Below are 13823 nucleotides of genomic sequence, written 5' to 3'. Positions count from 1 at the left end.
CATCAACCCTCAGTTTGTTCTCAGTTTTTAACAGTCTCTTATGCTTTGGCTCTCTCCCACTCTAACCTCTTTTTTTTTTTTTCCTTCCCCTCCCCCATGGGTTCCTGTTAAGTTTCTCAGGATCCACATAAGAGTGAAACCATATGGTATCTGTCTTTCTCTGTATGGCTTATTTCACTTAGCATCACACTCTCCAGTTCCATCCACGTTGCTACAAAAGGCCATATTTCATTTTTTCTCATTGCCACATAGTATTCCATTGTGTATATATACCACAATTGCTTTATCCATTCATCAGTTGATGGACATTTAGGCTCTTTCCATAATTTGGCTATTGTTGAGAGTGCTGCTATGAACATTGGGGTACAAGTGCCCCTATGCATCAGTACTCCTGTATCCCTTGGATAAATTCCTAGCAGTGCTATTGCTGGGTCATAGGGTAGGTCTATTTTTAATTTTCTGAGGAACCTCCACACTGCTTTCCAGAGCGGCTGCACCAATTTGCATTCCCACCAACAGTGCAAGAGGGTTCCCGTTTCTCCACATCCTCTCCAGCATCTATAGTCCCTGATTTGTTCATTTTGGCCACTCTGACTGGCGTGAGGTGATACCTGAGTGTGGTTTTGATTTGTATTTCCCTGATAAGGAGCGACGCTGAACATCTTTTCATGTGCCTGTTGGCCATCTGGATGTCTTCTTGAGAGAAGTGTCTATTCATGTTTTCTGCCCATTTCTTCACTGGGTTATTTGTTTTTCGGGTGTGGAGTTTGCTGAGCTCTTTATAGATTTTAGATACTAGCCCTTTGTCCGATATGTCATTTGCAAATATCTTTTCCCATTCCGTTGGTTGCCTTTTAGTTTTGTTGGTTGTTTCCTTTGCTGTGCAGAAGCTTTTTATCTTCATAAGGTCCCAGTAATTCACTTTTGCTTTTAATTCCCTTGCCTTTGGGGATGTGTCGAGTAAGAGATTGCTACGGCTGAGGTCAGAGAGGTCTTTTCCTGCTTTCTCCTCTAAAGTTCTGATGGTTTCCTGTCTCACATTTAGGTCCTTTATCCATTTTGAGTTTATTTTTGTAAATGGTGTGAGAAAGTGGTCTAGTTTCAACCTTCTGCATGTTGCTGTCCAGTTCTCCCTCATATCTTCTATTTAACTAGGATTGCTCCATTCATTTTGGAGTTACAAAACTCCTTCATCATGTGCTTCTGACTATCTCTCATGGTGTTGTTTTACAGGACTTTAAATGTCAAAAGCTACTATATTATATATAGCCTACTGATATTCACAAACGCTATCCACAAATGAGTAAATCAGATTTGGTTATGTATGTTTCTAAGCAGAATGTGTAAAAATCAGCTGGTCAGCACATGTTAAAACATGCTAAAAATATTAGTCAAGTAGGAGATTAGTCAATTAGGAGGTATTTAGGAGAGAAATTGTTGTGTGTATGCCTTACAGTCTTGGAGGCAGAAATCCTTGGGTGATCTTTGATTTACAATTCATAATATATCAGCTTTTTCACGATATGTTGATAATACTGCATATTGCTTAACATACCTAGCTTGGTTGAGGGGAGGAGTGTACAATCAGCTCCATCATAACTATGTACTGAAATGTGTGAATATTCATACAAACCAGTGTAAATACTGTATGAAGTCACACTTTTTATCATATCTGCTTTTATGATCCAGTAAACTATAAAAAAATTGGTTTCTAGAGAATTTTCAGTGTCAGCATTAACATTATATATATTTTTTCTTTCTTTCTCTCTCTCTTTCTATCTCTCTCTCTCTGAGTCTATGTCATCATGCAAATATTAAGTTTATTTATTTTGAGAGAGAGAGAGAGAGAGAGCAAGCAGGGGAGAGGCAGAGAAAGAGAATCCCAAGCAGGCTCCACACTGACAGCGTAAAACCAAACGTGGGGCTCAAACTCACAAACTATCAGATCATGACCTGAGCTGAAATCAAGTCAGATGATTAACTGACTGAGCCACCCAGATGCCCCAGGGTTCTCAGCATTTTGGATGAGTATCAACCTATTTATGCCCTGGACTTGCCCACAAGGATACTGACTCTGAAAGGTTTTGCTGTCTGCAGTAAAATATTGAATATTTCTGTTTACTGTGCTGTTTAAAATTCCTTCCCTTGTATGTTTAGCTTTCTTTGGTTTCGTCCAGCTCCTCAGCAAACAATAATCTAGCTTCACAACTTTCTAAGGTAGTAGTGTTGAGTAATGCAAAGATGGGGCCATAGAATAAGCTAAGACCTGCCTCACATTCACCCCTCCCCACGGTCTCAAAGTACATGGGACAGCACACTGGAAGGAGAGAGATACTCAGTTCAGTGAGTAACTTAGGAGGGAAGTTGAAATAAAATTACTCTCTTTCCTGAATTTACTACCTGGCTGTGACTCTTGCTGGGGATGGGGAAATTAATGTTAAGGATACAGTTTTTGAAATATCAAATCTTGTCTTTATTGTATTATAGATGTTGTATAAAGGTGCTCGTTTTATGACTGACACTTGGAAATAAAGTAAATGTCATGGGACAGGAAAAGAGTTTAAGTCTATCTGCCTCTTTCCACATGGAAATTCTTTTAAATAACCAAAGTCAGGGGATCCTAATATTCCACTTAAGAGATCACTAAGAGATCTTAAGAGATCTTAAGAGAAACACTATTTGGAGTACACATGAATAGCTTAAATTCAAAATCTCCTTTCGTGTTGCAAATGGTAAATGAAGACATTCAGTATAAACTGATTATGAAGGTGCTTCATTCCCAAAGGAAAGAGTCTTACTACTTCTATTCTCAATTATTACATTATTAATTACTACAAAAACTCAATGCACTGTTTTCTTTTTTTTTAATGCACTGTTTTCTTAAGTTATCTTTAAGAATATATAAAATGGGATCTAACTTTACTCAGTGTTGATTTTTCAATATGTATAAAAAGAACCTGTACCTGGTAATGAGTAGATGCTCAATAAATATTTGTTGAATGGATGTGTGAAGGTTTAAATGAATCGATGAATATTTATTAAAATATTGAAGTAATATGACTCTATGCTATTATGCATAGATAAGTAGAAAGAATAGATTATTCTTCTACAGTCTGTGAGAATCATAATATGTTTGTAATAAAATTTGGAGGATATATTGCCACTACCTAACATGTATTTAAGAAACTACACCACTTTGTATCATATGTCTTTTCTGAACATATTTTATGTTTTCCATTAAATGGATTTTTAGGCAGCCAAATAACTTGTTCCTGTTTTCCTAAAATAGAATAGAATATCATCTCTCTTAAAAGACCAGGGAAAAAAATCTTAACAGTAAAACTAGTAATAACATTGGCTTTTTTCTTATCAAATTAACGTTGACTATTTCCAAGTGTTAGAACACTTAGAGAAGTGGAAAACGTAATTCAGTGTATTGAAACCTCCAAAGCATTTACATTTATCCAAAGCATCAAAAAAATAATGTTTTCTTTTGAATTTAAATTACTTTATTTATTTTCTATTACATTTTCTAGTTTTGTAAATTTTCTGTTAATAGTTTTTTTCCCATAATCTTTATTACACATTGTCCAGTTATTGATCATTCTGTTTTCTAAACTATCATTTACAAAGAGACATCTTTTCAGACTTTACTGGTGTATCAATTTTTTCCAGGTTCTTGTAGAATAGAATCTGTTTTTTTTTTTTTTTTGGTCCATAGAATATTCCACAAGTAACAGTCAACACAGATGGAAATGTTTTGCACTTTAAGTTTAAACCTCAGTTGTGATGCATTTATCATTTATCCATTTGTAGAAAAAATGATCTTGCACATTGTTTAGAAAAATGCATTTTAAATTTATTCAAATATCAAAAGACCTCATGTCAAGTTGGCTAGAACTCTGTTTCCCTCCTGAAAAAATCTCCTGAAAATATTCTAAAATATACAATATGTACAAAAGTTCTCTCTATAAAGGTGTTTCCTTTTTTGTGTGACTACATTTATTCTCAGTCCTTAATAGCCTATAGTGCAAAGTTACACCATCTTTGAACTGTAGTAGGTATTTATTTTTATAAGATTTTATTTATTAGTAACATATGAGTGGGTTTTCCGGAAGTAATCCTGGCCACACTAATGACGTTTGGTATTTAATAAATTATTGGGTTTTTGTTTGTTTGTTTGTTTGTTTTACTTTAGTATTGGTCACTCTTATACTACAGTGCATCATTTTAAAAATAGTTCACCATATTCCTTTTAATGCACTTAAACTAAAATATATTTCCTCAGGATTTTGTTTAACATCCTGTGAGTAGATTATTAGTCATGTTTCTTTATTTAAAAATCTGACACTACAACTGAGCCTTTTTACCTAAGCGGAGATGATATTTCTGTGAGAGGCTTACTCTCTGTCTTGGTCCGTGTTTCTAGGAAACAGAGCCTGCGACAGAGATATGTATTAAGGTTTTAATTGAGAAATGCAGTCTTAGGACAGTGAGAGTGATGGAAAAAAGAGAGTGGAGTAGGAAAGAGAGGAAGCAAAGGCGAGGTGATGTGATATATAACTGAGCTGTCCACAGAACTCCCAAAAACACCAGTTTCCTTGGTCCTTCTGGATGACTTCCAGGAATCACCAGCTTCACAATAGTCTTTTGTGAAAAAGAAAGAAGAGAATTTAATCTGTGTGTTCCCATCTTCTGTCTCTAATTTACCAGGTTCATCCCCCGAGATATTAACTGCCTCTCACCCACATGTTGTGTAACCCTGTGTCTCCCCAACATAGCAAGTTTCAAGGCTGGTGTTGTGGTTGTTCTGAATTCAAAAGTAATGGGAGAAGTCATAGTTCTCCTGAGCGCAGCAATATACACATAATCTAACTGGGTTTTTTGTATGTGTTTGTTTCTTTCTTTCTTTGTTTGGAGACACTGGATTTAGAAGTCAGCTCAACCCATACTTTCAAAATCTATTTCACGGTATCAGAGGTTTTCTATTGCTTTAAACACTGTAATTTCTTGTTATCTACTACATTTCTCTCTCCCTCTCTCTCTCTCTCTCCCTCTCTCTTTCTCTCTCCCAGTGTAATTATCCCATAAAAAAAGAAACCTGAACAACATATTCTTATTTTTGTAGTTACTAAAATATTATATGTTTACTTTATTGAGTTTATACTCACAATAAATATAAATACAAGAAAATAATGTAAGTGAGATTACAGTGAATAAATATTTGGTTGCTAATCTATCCTACCCTGCAGGGGTCTCTGGGTTTGGGTGTACTGGATAGAAATGAACAAGGACAAATCTTGGTCCCCTAGAGGGCCCAAGAGGGCCACATGGCCCTAAAAGAGCAACATTGTACAAAGTTGGTGTACCTTCTAAATTGATATGCCTTCCCAGATATGCAAGGTTTTTCTAATCCAGATATAGGAAGTATATAGTCTAGTGGCATCCCTCAACACAAATTCAAACCAAAAATACATTTGAACATGGAACAAGTTTTTGAACATGTTAACCAAACATTGAGAATTTTCACTTTACTTTGTGCCATGTAGAAATCAATGTTATGAAAGCATTTTGAACCCTTGTGTGTGTGTGTGTGTGTGCATGTGTGTGTGTTATGTGGTGATGTACATTATCTCCTTTAAAGAATTCAAAGAAATACCGATAAAGCACAATGTATCAACATTCCCATAAAGCACAGGTAAACCAAAATGCAGTGAAATCCAGAAAACTGTTATCATTTTTCCTTACATTTTTCATATTAAATACCAGATGTGAATTGTCAGATATTTTGTTATACAAAATTGCAGACGAAATCCTCCCATTCAATTAAAAAGAAAGTCTTTCCTTCTCCTGTGATCCCTACAGTACATTTAACCTAGAGGAGACAAAACACATAACTATTTGAAAGAAGGCTTTAGTGTCATCACATCTTCGTCCATGTGTCAGTGGTCAGTCCCCTAAGTCAATGAAAATAAACTGACCAATTATCAAAAACCTTTCCGTTTTTATAGGAACAGTAATGATGGCACATTTGGTGATTGTAATAAGAAAGCATTAAATGAATTGAGGATAGGTCAATCTGGTTCAAAATGCAAAAATTTTTCCTATGTAAGAACCAATTTGCTTTTTTCTTAAGTAGAGTATTTTACTGATTTTTTTTTTTACCCAACAGAAGTACACAATTTAGCCATTTAAAAAATTTAAATAATTAGAAAAATTCCTGAACCCATGTTTTATTGAGTGGGTATGTATAAAGAGAGGTAAAGAAACAAACCCACTAGGCTATTCTTTACCTCCGTTTTCCTTAGCATTGTATGAGCACAGAAGAGATTTTATTTTTTTAATTTGTTAATAATTATTAATTTTTATGAAGATTCTATTATAATTTTAAGTACTTGGAATAATTTTATAAATATATTTTACCACAAACACATAGTTTAATGAGTAGTCCTCTTTAAATATGTCTTGCTTTCTCCCTCTTCTCTCTGCCAGGTCCAGTGAGTACTCTTAAGCTCATATGTACGCTTCCTGCTCATCTACTCACGTATCCACATCTATAGCCTTGTATATTCTCAATTACATATATGTGGCTTTAGTTATTATTTTATTCTTATAAAAGTATACTCTATAGCATATATTTCTCTCTATTAAGCTTTTCTCATTTAAAAAAATTTTTTTTCAACGTTTATTTATTTTTGGGACAGAGAGAGACAGAGCATGAACGGGGGAGGGGCAGAGAGAGAGGGAGACACAGAATCAGAAACAGGCTCCAGGCTCTCAGCCATCAGCCCAGAGCCTGACGCGAGGCTCGAAGTCACGGACCGGGAGATCCTGACCTGGCTGAAGTCGGACGCTTAACCGACTGCGCCACCCAGGCGCCCCATAAGCTTTTCTCATTTATAGATCCAGAAGATCCTTCCAGATTTTTCTCTCATTATTTATATACACGTATAATTATGTATACACATATATGTGTATATTCACATATACATATTTAAATGATTAAGTAAATCTATCGTTTCTTTGTTACATATTTATTTTACTTTTTGTTTCTACTTTTTTCTACTGCTTTTTGTCTGAACATGCTACAGGTTTCCTGGCCCACACTTGTCTTGCTCACTTTACTAGCAATGTCTGTGACCTTTTCAAGAACCATTTCAAATATCATCTCTTATTTATAAATATGTCTCACTATGCTCATATAGCAAAACTGATAGCTTCTAAGTTATGCATGATGCCATCAAATATTATTATATACATAACACATGCATAGTACTAGCCAATATTATTAAACCACTTAATTAGATATAGAATTATTTGATCACATGCTTTTTTTTATAAACTAGAAGTTTTCTTTAATGGTAGGAATTCTCTTCTATTCTTATTTTGTCTCTAGTGTCCTGCATAGTTTCATTTTGTGGCTCATGGTAGATAGCGTCAGTTAACATATTGGGTATTTAAACTTTAATGACGTTTACATGTGGCACTATGACATGGAAGAAGGGGAAATGAAGATGTAAATTAAGAATTTCACAAAATTGAAAAATCATCAGGAGGAAATTATATATTTTCTTTCATATTGTTTATTATAGTATATCCTACTTATTTTAGAAATAGGTTTTTTAAAAATACAATGAATAAATAGGTATTGATAATCTCAGCACATAGATCATGCCATTAATAAATTTATATATTTTCCTCCATTAACAGATCATGAATTTAACAAATAGAAAGCAATTCTTATATGTCCTTTTTTCCCCTAATTAAAAAAATTCCTCTTTCCTTAAATATATTAAAACATATATTCAAATGCTATTATTATCAGTAATAGTCAATATTTCATGTACGGGATGCAACATAAGTTATCTGCTATTACACATTTCTTCTTTTTTTTAATTTTTTGATGTTTATTTATTTGTGAGATACAGAGACAGAGTGCAAGAAGGGGAGGGGCAGAGAGAGAGGGAGTCACAGAATCCAAGCAGGTTCAGGCTCTGAGCTGTCAGCACAGGGCCCAGGACGGTGCTCGAACTCACAGACCGCAAGATCATGACCTGAGCGGAAGTTGGACGCTCAACCGACTGACCCAGGCGCCCTATTACACATTTCTTCATACAGATATCTACTTTAAGTTTATATGGTAAATAATTATTCATGTAAATAGATCCCCATGCGTGATAATTTTCTTATGATATATTCCTACTAAATGGATTATCAGATCAAGGAATACTTTACTTCCTTTTGTAGATTAAAAATATATGGGCTATATGTCAACTGTACTCTGTAATTTGTGGAGTCATCATTATTATTTTATAGTGAAATTCATATGAGAGCAAAATGTTTTGCCCTAGTACAGAATGATAGGTACTAAGAGCATCTCAATCTCAGGGAATATATTACAATAAATGAACTAGACATGCTATATGCATTGAATACACTATTGAAGTAGCTTAAAAATGACAGACTTCCTATTGTTTATTTGCAAAATAATTTAATAATGACAATAGTGTTCTAAAATCTTATTTATGAAAAGGGTTGTTTAGCTTAAAATATATTTTATGTATATTTTTAAGTGATTCCTATTATGCCACAAAACATTTGGTTCACACACCAAAAGAAATACTGGATTACTATTCTTGGACATAAACCAGTTTTATTCTCAGACAAAACTTGATGGTAAAATCCAAAGCATAGAAATAAGGGAGTCGAATAGAGAGGAAAGGAAAGGAAAGCATAAATGCTGTTTAATCACATTATGGATTTTCCCATCTTTCAAATAATTGGCAAACTAATTCAAATAATTGGCAAGAATCTTGTAATACTTATGACTCAGCTGGGACACAAATACCATTAATTTTGCCTGGCAATCCTGTCTTGTGTCCATTTCCCAGCATGTATTTATCATAGAAGCAGTCCTGCAGCATCAGCTTTGAGCTTTTCAAATTAAAGGCCTTGTCTTTTATATACTTTTATTACTTGTACAATCAAGAAAGAAATTGAGCTGTTCTGAGCATTCAGTTAACATATTCTTTTGCAGTTATTTTCCACACACTATACTTGGGGGTCAGTAAAAGTTATACATGCTAATAGTTCCACTCCATTAATGATAGAATGGACTTTCTTGTAAAATTGTTGCTTTTTTAAAAATCAGAAAGTTAAAAAAAGAAAACAGGTGCTTCTCAAAAGAGCCTGTTGTAAAGGCTGACCACAAATGAAATGTTTCTCAAAAGTTTTACTCCTAGGGAAAATATAAATTGGAACTCTAATGAGATACCATTCTATCCCCAGAGTGAGTATAACCAAAAGATCGGGTAATACCAAATGTTGGTAAGGACATAGAATACCTGGAATTTTCATGGATTACTAGTGAATGTTTATGTACATGTGACCACTTTGGGAAACTATTTGGTGATACCTACTTAAACTTGAATATTTAGATAGTATTATGATTAAGCAATTCAATTTCTGGGTATACGCCCAACAGAAATGAGCACTGTGCCACCAAAATATATGTTTTACAGTATCCATGACAGTTCATAATAACCCAATGTAACATACAATGTTTATTAATGTCAATAAGGGAGAATGAATTCTTTATATTATATGCAGTAATATATACCACTCTCAAAACTGTAATGTCGAGTGAAAAAATATTCAGCTACCAAAAATTACTGTACGGTTTCCTTACATGGCTAAGCCGAGTGCAGATAGAACTAGTAATCTGTCTGTATAGAAATCAGAATAGTGACTGCCACTGTGAGGTATATCAATTATACTTTATGTTTGCTACAACAGTTTTCCCAATGGCAGGATATAATTAATTAGCAAGGAACCTCTAAAACATTTTCTCTTTGTAGAAATCATGTAAAAAAATAGGTAAAATGGACAAATAGGTAGCAAAAGTGACTGCAAATTTATCAGTAGTTCAGAAGATGGGAGATTGATGAGGTGAGTAAAAGCATGAAGGACATACTAGTCTGCCTGAGAACTGTGTGTAGATTCACAGGACTATTTTGTTTGTTTGTTTTGTTGTTACTGTTGCAGACAATGACAAATTGTCCATCATCTTTAAACAGTGAGCTTAAAACATATAGTCAAATTTCCTGGCTATATATCTATTTTTTTCAAGATGTAATTTTATGGGTGATGTAGTCATTAGCTAAACGGAAGCAAATATTTAAAAATTTTGAAAACTAACTTGTTATTAGAGTTTCAGTTTATATTTTTTTCAAATACTGTGTAGAAAGACAGGAACCTGTGTTCTGTGTTACACAAGTTTCCTTGTTTGTTCTGTGATTCCAAACTTGGGCTGAAAGAAAAGTTATTTGGTGAAAGGGGTCCTTGGGAAATACCAATACCAAGAAAGAATGATGAACCAAGGCTCACCATGAGCAGAGATAAGTGAAAGAAACAAAATGTGTAGGTTCATCTTTTTTCTTCTGACATTTTATTGTCACATTATACATTTGATTTATATTTGTCTTAAGATTGTATGCAAAAAGAAAAAAAAGATTACGCCTAAATCCAATACAATGAGGGAAATGGATTGTTTAATCAATGCTTTGTTTTTTAATAGTTTTTCTGTTTCTTATCATATGGTCAATAATTTCACATTTTAAATATTTGTAAAGTTGATTTACTATTTTGTCTTTCTTTTCTACTTTTGATATGCCTCGGTTTCTTTGGCACATGTTTTCATTCCTTTTTGTGATTGACTGACATTATCATAAGGGTTGAGGTTTGAAAATGATGTTTAATGTTTCAACGTTATTCCTCAAAGTTTCAAGCAGCCTTGATCTTTTCAAGTTAGTTGAAATCATGAGACTTATTCTCAACTTGTTTTCCATAAATATTAAACTTTATCTGATGACCACTATCTACATTTACTAGGTTAGCAAGTCATTTCCTGGGTCCTGGCTCTTCCCAGAAGTGTTACATAAGCTCAATATACAAAGCTTTTCTGAACAAATTTCATAAAAGGGGTGAACATTGGACTGTCTTCAAACCTGAAACTGTAGGTTCAATGTTTCTGTCTCATTTCTCTCTGAAATCAACACAGTCTTTGAAGACGATGTGTCTCCTTTTAAAGTCTTCTAAAGAAAATTTTATGTAGTACCATCACAAGCTCTACATTCTCTGAAATATTTTTTTATTTAAAAATAAGGTAATACTGTATTTAAGGTTTAAAATAGACAAGTTAAAAGTCCCGGATACATTTTTAATGTCTGAAAATTCAGATATTCTATCGTTTATAAGAGGAAGATCAAGGAAAAGAATCTAAAGAGTAGAAACTAGCTCATGGTGCCCTCAAAAACACTAATTTGAAATTTTTGTTTTAATTTAATTAAATTCAGGTGTGAATGTTTGTGTGTGTGTGTACGTTTTATCACTTGACCTTCTATTAAGTCCTAATCGCTTCTTCACAATATTTTAATCTTATCTAAATTTATGTAGTATTGGTTAAAACCTCAACATGTCCTTTGCTGTTACATTGTATTTTGCTACTTCAGTTTTATTTTTAAGGCTCAAATTCTCTCTCTCTCTTTTTTGTTTGTTTGTTTGTTTGTTTGGGAAATTTTCTGGTTATGTCAAGACTGACAGCACCAGGGGCCTATTACCTGGTCACTCAATAGGAATATATTGTTTAACATTCGAAATAACATTGATTTGGGAATTAAAATAGAAGGGATATAAAACCTTAGGAGCCTTATTAGGAAATCTCAACTCTTAAAAGTAAGACCAAGGACAATGATTGAGGAAAATCATCTCATGACTAATTAGAGAACATAGAAGTTCTGATTATCTCCTCTCTTCTAAGAACCTATCTTGACAAATTTGATCATAATGTCACCCACCCCCATAACCCCTTTTTGTGAAACTACCTGTATTAGAGTTCTCCAGGGAAATGGGTGAGAGTAAGACAGATGAAGGAGACTAATGGGAAGGATTATGAGAAATTGGCTTACATGCTTATAGAGGCTGAGAAGCCTCAGTCTGCCATCTGCAAGCTGGAGGCCCAGAAAGGCCCCTGATGCAACTCAGTGTGAGTCTAAATGCTTATGAACCAAGGGAGCTAATGGTTTACATCCCAGTCCCAGGGTAGAAGATGACTTGAGATGTTGCAACACAAGCAGGCAGGCAGAAAGCAAAAAATGACAAATTCCTCTTCCCTCATCGTTTTGTTTTATTAAAGCCCCCAATAGATTGCCAATGCCCATCAATATTGGGAAAGGAAATTCACTTTATTGAGTCCACTGATTCAAATGCTAACCTCATGTGGAAACACCATCACAGACACACCCAGAAATAATTTTTAATCTGGCATCCCATGGCCAGTGAAATTGGCACATAAAATTAACCATCATCCTACCATAAATTAAATCCTCTTATCTTAATATTGCCTCTTTGCGAATAGGGCCATCACCTACCTTCTCCAGAAGCCAACATAAATCTTCTCAAATTATCTAGTAAATTAACTATAATTTGATTTAATTTTCTTTTTTTTAAGTTTTATTTTAATGCTATTACAGCTAATATGCAGTGCTATGTTAGTTTCAGGTGTATAATACAGTGATTCAACAATTCCATACATCACCTGATGCTCCTCACAGCAGTAACTGTAGTTCATTGCAACAAAAATAGCAAGATGCCTAAGAATAAACCTAATCAAAGCGTGAAAGATCTGTTTTCTGAAAATTATAAAACGCCAGTGAAAGAAATTGAAGATCACGAAAAATAAACGGAAAGATTCCATGCTCATGGATTGGAATAGCAAATATTGTTAAAATGTCTACACTATCTGAAATAATCTACCCATTTAATGAAATCCTCATCAATACTTTATCAAATACATATGGTACTTTATTTTTTCACGTTTTAAGTTTTTAAACTCCAGTTAGTTAATACACAGTGTTATATTAGTTTCAGGTGTACCCTTAATCCACGTCACCTATTTTCCCCATCCCCCCACCACCTCCCCTTTGGAAACCATCAGTTTGTTCTCTGTACTTAAGAGTGTATTTCTTGGCTTATCTCTCTCTCTATCTCTCTCTCTCTGTTTCTCTCCATTTTTTCCTTTGTTCATTAGTTTCTTATATTCCACATATGAATTAAATCATACAGTATTTGTCTTCTCTGACTTATTTCACTTAGCATTATACTCTCCAGCTCCATCCATCTCATTTCAAATGACAGGATTTCATTGTTTTATGGCTGAATAATATTGGTATATCACTTCTTTTTTAAAAAAAAATCAATGTTTATTTTTGAGAGAGACACATAGAGCACAAGTGGGAGAGGGGCAGAGAGAGAGGGAGACACAGAATCTGAAACAGGCTACAGGCTCCAGGCTCTGCACTGTCAGCACAGAGCCTGACGCGGGGCTGTAACCCATGAACCGTGAGATCATGACCTGAGACAGTTAGACGCTTAACCAACTGAGCCACCCAGGCACCCCAATATATCACTTTTTCTTTGTCCATTCATCAGTTGGTGCACACTGGACACTTGGGCTGTTTCCATAGTTAGGCTATTGTTGATAATTATGCTGTAAACATCAGGATGAATGTATCCCTTTGAGTGAGAGTTTTTGTATTCATTGGGTAGGTACCTAACAATGTCATTGTTAGACCATAGGGTAGTTCCATGTCTGACGTTTTGAGGAACCGCCATAGTGTTTGCCACAGTCACTGTACCACTTTGCATTCCAATCAATAGTGCATGAGGGTTCCCCTTTCTCTACACCCTAGTCAACACATGTTATTTCTGGTGTTGCTGATTTTAGCCATTCAGACAGGTATGAAGTGATGTGTCATTGTAGTTCT

Source organism: Lynx canadensis, chromosome B1, assembly GCF_007474595.2.
Source record: "Lynx canadensis isolate LIC74 chromosome B1, mLynCan4.pri.v2, whole genome shotgun sequence".
NCBI lineage: Eukaryota > Metazoa > Chordata > Mammalia > Carnivora > Felidae > Lynx > Lynx canadensis.
Note: the sequence above shows the minus strand (reverse complement) of the source record.